The sequence below is a fragment of the Dipteris shenzhenensis genome, chromosome 16, assembly GCF_047967505.1.
Source record: "Dipteris shenzhenensis isolate YYH24624 ecotype China chromosome 16, Dip_SZ_1.0, whole genome shotgun sequence".
NCBI classification, from domain to species: Eukaryota; Viridiplantae; Streptophyta; class Polypodiopsida; order Gleicheniales; family Dipteridaceae; genus Dipteris; species Dipteris shenzhenensis.
In genome coordinates, this window is record NC_141611.1 from 2781351 (window position 1) to 2788276 (window position 6926).

A 6926-nucleotide genomic window follows, 5' to 3' on the forward strand; every position below is an offset into this window, starting at 1 on the left:
CTTGTTCGTCACAGCAGCGGCCATCGCCATAGCTTCCAAGCTCCGCAGCTCGGCTTCATCCTCCACACGCCAGCCATGAGTAAGCTTCAGAGCGATGTGCTAAGGGAGGCCATTTCTCAGATTGCGACGGAAGGCAAGGAGAAAAAGCGGAAGTTTACTGAAACTGTGGAACTTCAAATCGGCCTCAAGAATTATGATCCTCAAAAGGATAAGCGTTTTAGTGGGTCTGTCAAGCTTGCGCACATCCCTCGTCCCAAGATGAAGGTGTGCATGCTTGGAGATGCCCAGCACGTCGAGGAGGCTCGGAGGATAGGCTCGTAAGGAGCTACGATGGCGTTGGCATAGGAGCGGCTGGTGGTTGTGGAGGCTGGCGTGCTCTGTGTGGAGTGTCGCTGGAGGCAGCCGTGGGAGCTATGAGTCATCGTGGCCAGTGGAGTTGCCAAGAGCTGAGTCGCTTGCTGGAGGAGCACTATGGGCTGTTAGATGCAACTCGTTGGAGGCGCCCGCGAGAGCTGTGTTGAGCTCGTTGTAGGTAAGGCCCGTATGTAGAAGGCTCGATGGCCTTAATCATACCTGTAGGTGCATGTGGAGCCTCGCCTGCTCAATGGAGATACCTTCGAGCTGCTTGAGGGTAAATCTCCCTCCAAAGCTCTCTTTCTCGAAGTAGGATAGAGAGATTCTCATAAATCTTTTTGTCTCTCCCTCAAAATCAAAATAGTCTTTCTCAGCTTTTGGAAGCTCTCCCTCTCACAAACAAGGAATACTCTCTTTCTCAAGAAATGAAATCTTTCAAAGGAATGGACACTCAATGAACGGAAGTGGACGGAATTTCTTCCAAAATGAATAGAAATTTTCTCTCAACGGAAGTGAATGGAATGATTCACAATCACTCAAGAGAACTCTCAATCTCACAATCTCTCTCACACTCTCAAGAAACTCAATGTCTCAGCGGAAGACAAGGAAGCTCTGATACCATGATAAAATATGAAGAGGGGAGAGGAGAAGAGTGGAGATGAGGAGAGAGGGCATAGCTAGAGAGCACACCACAAATGACTAACTATACACTAGAATTAGTTGAAAAAATAGAATATATACAAACCCTTTTAGGGTTAGGGTTAGGGGATCTAACCCTTTCCTTTATAGCACTCTATAAGGTTAGTGCTATGCACATATGATCAGGTGATGGTGCTATGCACACATGATCACATGATGTTGAGCGTGAACTCTCAACACAACCCTCTGTGGCTGCAACATACTCAGCCTCTGTGGTAGACAAAGCAATGCACTTCTGTGCGCGAGACATCCACGACACTGCACCACCTGCAAAGGTGAACACATAACCAGAAGTGGATCTCCTACTATCCACATGCCTTGCATAGTCTGAATCTGTGTACCCAAGTACACGCATGTCTCCTTTACCAAAGCAGATGCACATCTCCTTGGTACCCTTCATGTACCTCATGATGCACTTGACTGCCTCCCAATGCCTCTTTCTTGGATTAGCCATATACCGGCTAACAACGCCCACTGCAAATGCAATGTCTGGTCTAGTAGCTATCATAGCATACATAAGACTCCCAACCACTGATGCATAAGAAACCTTGGCCATCATGGCCCTCTCCTCATCTGATTTGGGACTATCTGTATGACTCAGTTTCACATATGGAGGCAATGGAGTACTCACTGCCTTCCCCCCCTCCATATTGAAACGCTGCAATACTTTTGTAACATACTCTTTTTGTGAAAGCCAAAGGAGTTTCCTACTCCGATCACACGTGATGCGCATACCAAGAATATGACCTGCAAGTCCCAAATCCTTCATATCAAAGGCCTCATGCAACTTGGCCTTTAATGCATCTAGCTCATAAGTATTCTTGCTAGCCAATAGCATATCATCCACATATAGTGCCAAGATTATCAAGCTATTATCCTTAGCTCTTTTAGTATAGAGGTAGTGATCAATTTCACTCCTTCTAAAACCCTGGGACCGAATGAAAGCATCAAACTTCTGATACCATTCTCTAGGCGCTTCCTTAAGACCATAGAGACTCTTCTTCAGCTTGCAAACTAAATGCTCTTTGCCCTGTTCTGATGCCACTAGTCCAAGCATGCATCTAAGTGTGGTCATCTTCACAACCGGAGAGAATATCTCATCAAAGTCCACACCCTTCTCTTGCTTGAACCCTTTAGCAACCAAACGGGCCTTGTACCTAGGCACATCATCACCTGTGACCTTCATTTTGTAGACCCATTTGCATGGCAATGGTTTCTTTCCATGTGGCAAAGAAACCAAGTCCCAAGTCTTATTCTTCATAAGTGAACTCATCTCTGATTGCATAGCATACTCCCACTTGCGTTGATCCTCACGCATCATAGCCTCTCTGTAGCAAGAAGGCTCCCTGCAATCAGTAAGCATCACATAGTCTACCCCTAGAACAAACCTATCAGGTGGTCTAGATACTCTAGATGATCTTCTCAAGGGCATTTCAGCTTGCTGTCCCATTTGCATATCAGCCACATTTGGCTCATCATTTCCACCAACAGATGATCCATCATCTACCCTTGATTGTATACCTGTGGGAGTACTTGGTGGTACCATTTCTTGCACATTTGGTGCATGGACAGCTTGCTGTCTATCAACATATGCAGGTGGATTCACATCCTGGAAAGTGATTCTCCTCATTTCCACATCCCTCATGGGTGCCTTATGCATCTTCTTCTCATTGAAGACCACATCATGGCTGCGTATGATCTTCTTTGCTTCTGGATCCCAGAGACGATAGCCCATCTCTCCACTTTCACCATAACCTAGAAAGATGCATTTCCTAGACTTAGGATCTAGCTTCTTTCGAAGCTCTTTTGGCACATGTGCATATGCCTCACACCCAAATATACGCAAATGAGAGTAAGAGGGTTTCTTGCCACTCCATGCCTCTTCAGGAATACCACCATCCAAACTCTTACTAGGTGATCTATTGATCACATGCACTGCAGTCTTCATTGCCTCAGCCCAAAAACCACCAGAAAGACTTGCATTGGAAAGCATGCATTGCAACCTTTCTTGAATGGTACAGTTCATCTTTTCTGCAACTGGATTTTGCTCTGGAGTACGAGGGGATGTGAGCTCCCTCTTAATCCCACGTGTATCACAGAAATGCTGAAAGTCATGAGAGAGATACTCTCCACCATTGTCAGTCCGTAGGCATTTAAGCATTCTACTTGACTGATTCTCAACCAAGGCCAGCCATTTCTGAAATACCTGGAACACATCACTCTTCCAAGCTATAGCATAAGCCCACACTTTCCTAGTTGCATCATCAATGAATGTCACATAGTATTCAGCCCCGCCTAATGACCGTGTACGCATGGGACCACATACGTCTGAATGCACCAAATCAAGCATTTCAAACTCTTTCTTTCCCTTTCTTTTATGGGCTGATTTAGTCTGCTTCCCATAGAGACAATGCTCACAAAATTCAAAATCAGAGAAACTCAAATGCGGTACATAACCTAAACGGCATAAGAGTTTCATTCCATTCTGGCTCATGTGCCCCAACCTGCAATGCCACAAAGAAGTGCTTGGCTGCTCGGTTATTGCAACATGATCAAATACCCCTGATACATGTAAGGGATACAAAGTCCCACACTTGGCACCCCTAGCCAAAAGCATAGAGCCCTTCTGAATTTTCCAACTCTAAAAGCCAAAAGTGGTGTGAAAACCAGCATCATCTAACTGACCCACTAAAATAAGACTCTTGGTCAGCTTAGGCACATGTCTCACATGTTTCAAAACAAATGCAGACCCATTTGCAAAAGAAAACTTTATGTCACCTGCTCCCACTATGTCACATGCATAGTCATTTCCAAGATGCACACAACCTGTCTTTCCACTATCATAAGTGGAGAACCATTCCCTATGGGGAATAACATGGAATGAAGCACCAGAATCCAAAATCCAATACTGGGAATATGCATCATCTGAAGTGGTAAGCAACTCTGCAGATAAACTAGACATGAAGAGAACATCATTGTCACTATCATGTGTGACTGCATTGATCTCCTCGATCTTCACTTTTCCTTTGTCCTCCCTTGGAATCTCTTCCTTTTGATTTGCACCCCAATTTGCATTCTTTTTCTTATCTTTTTGCTCTCTTTTCAGCTTGTAGCAATCCTTTTTCATATGGCCCTTCTTGCCACAATGGTAACACTCAATGTTCCATGCCCTAGATTTGCTACGTGACTTTCCTCTTTCTTGGGACTTCCCCTTGAACTGTGATCTGCCCCTTTGCACATTTAAGGCTGCATCCTGCTTGTTGCCATCCATAGACTTCCGTCTAATCTCCTCGGCCAACAAGCTACCCACAACATCATCAAATTTCAGTACTCCACCAGGTGCAGAGTTACTAACAGCTGTACGGAAGGTATCCCATGAGGATGGCAATGAACATAAGAGAAATATTGCCTTAGTCTCCGCATCAAAATTCATTTTCTGAGCCTGAAGTTGGCTGAAAATAATATTGAATTCATTCAAATGAGAAGCAATGGAGACCCCTTCCTTCATCTGCAGCTCAGACAACCTCTTCATGAGGTAAACTTTATTAGAGGCAGTTTCCTTCTCATAAGTGGCACACAGTTTCTTCCACAAATCTTCTGTAGTCTGCTCATTTACTACTGTGAAATAAACTGACTCTGCAAGATGAAGTCTAATAGTAGACTTTGCTAATGCATCCAACTCATTCCAATCATCCTCAGACATATTTGCAAGCTTAGCTTCAATCCCTGCCAAGGGTTTAATCTGCTTCTTTTGAATAAGCACATCCCTTATTTGTTCTTTCCACAAAGAAAAGTTTGTCCCATCAAACTTTTTAATGTTGAAAAACTCATTTTCAGACATGGAAGAGGATGCCATGATGAAAATAAAGCAAAATCCCAAATGCTAGTGCCTCAAGAGAGAATCACACCAAATACCAGGTGCACCCAAATGTGTATGCCACAATAGACTGAAATATCACAAAAAACTCAAAGCTCAAAGCACCAAAAGATGCATCTGACTCATGTGCATATACTATGCATCCATATGAGCAAATCTGGCCCAAAAGAAAATGCCAATAAGTGCCAAATGACTCAAGCATAAACACCGTCCACTGGCATATGCATCAATAATATCTCATCCAAGAGAGCATAGCACTATCAGTGCATCACCAACAATGTGTCAAAGCTGTCCCTCAACATAAAATAGCATCCATGTGCAAAGCGTCCATAAAAAATAGCATCCCACAAGGCAATTTGGGCCTATCAGCGCATCCAACAAGGACCGCAATGCATCCAAATGGCCTATAAATCATCCATTGCAACCCAATGCATACCACGAATGAGCGCACACTGCTCAAACTGCAACCAGAGTGATCTGCACAAGGTATGCTCAAGAAATCATAGTCCCACGGTAATGAGCGCTACTGAGAATAGAACCTGAGATGCTTCAAAACATGGGCGCCATTGCATAATCGGACTCAGCAAGAAAATCTGCAAATATCTCTCTTCTACCAGAACTCCAAAATCCCAACCGATGAGTGAGAAATGGGAGTCAACACTTATCCACTGCCATGTGGCATAAATCTAAGGTTTCAAAACCTTAGAATGAAAAATGCATAATAGAGAGACGAAATCGAATACACAGAGATCTATAACTCTGAAAATCCTCCACCGAATCGTGCAAGAACTGACAGGTAGGGGTTTTTGGGCGTTCGAAACGCAATGGGACAAACGGTTTTGGAAACCGTGGTCTCAATCAGTGGGTCCAACACACGGACTGAAAAACGTTTTTGGAAACAGAGCTATCTGTAAACTCCACCGGAGTGCGAATGATGAGCAACATAGAAGTTTTAGGACCTCCTGAGTCCACCGGAACTGACAGATCTGCAAATGGTTGCTCCAAACTTGAGTTCCAACACCCGGGCAAAAAAAACGCAGAAACTGACATAGAGAGCCAAAAATCCAATAAAGTGATCCCAGATTCAAGAATGAAGGTGTTTCCAAGCTCCTGAAGTAATGTGGACACCAAAAGCAAGCAATAGTTGCCTCTACAAGTCAATACAGTCAATACGGAGTCTCTGTCATCGAACGGAACAGGGAAAAGCTCAAAAAACGACTTTTTCTTTGAAAGCTCTTAATAGGCTCTCAAAACCACTTCGCAAAGCCAAAGTGACTTTTCCAAAGGTTTCTCCAAGGTCTCTGCACACTCGAATGCAAGTAAAGTCACCCACAAAGCTTCCCACAAAGCTTCTCCTTCCTCCCACAGAGCTGCTGAGCTTCCAACATTCACGCACGCTCAGCTAGATCAACCTGGCTCTGATACCAGTTGAGAGTGCTCTCAACAGAAGCAAGAACGGAAGAGGGAAAGAGAGAGAGAGAGAGCCACACAAGTTTGGTGGGTGCAAAACCACCCTAATCTTCTTTTTCATTCATTTATGTATGTGTTTGAGTATTGTACATAACTAGGGTGAAGGCACAGTGACCTTTAACCCCCACAGGGTTCAAGCTTGATAGGCTTGCACAATATAAATCTATCGATGCATCATTGTGTACCCATGTGGTGTCCAAATCTTTTGTTGGAGTGTAGGTGGCAAGGAGTCCGCATAGTGCACCGCCTCATTGTACTCAATGATGGAGATCTACAAGAAATTTAGGGCTTCCTCTATTGGTGATGTAGGCTTTGTCAAACCAAAGTTGGAAATTATTTATAGCTTGACTAGATCCAGGTTATAATAGGGCCAATTGTTTGACATCATCTACACTAAGCTCATTCTTCTTAGCGTACTTTAGAAGATAGTGTGAGTTTCCAAAGTTTATGATGCACTCATGGGCACCACACAGTAGCAGCATGCTTGAGTGATATGGGACAATGTTTATGTGCTCATTCCCTAGTT

At 44.0% G+C, this 6926-nt stretch overlaps 1 pseudogene; it reads left to right on the forward strand.

The window, feature by feature from the left end:
• The first annotated feature begins 16 nt into the window (after window positions 1-16).
• LOC147892404 (large ribosomal subunit protein uL1 pseudogene) lies at window positions 17-321 on the forward strand (annotated as a pseudogene).
• The last annotated feature ends 6605 nt before the right edge of the window (window positions 322-6926 follow it).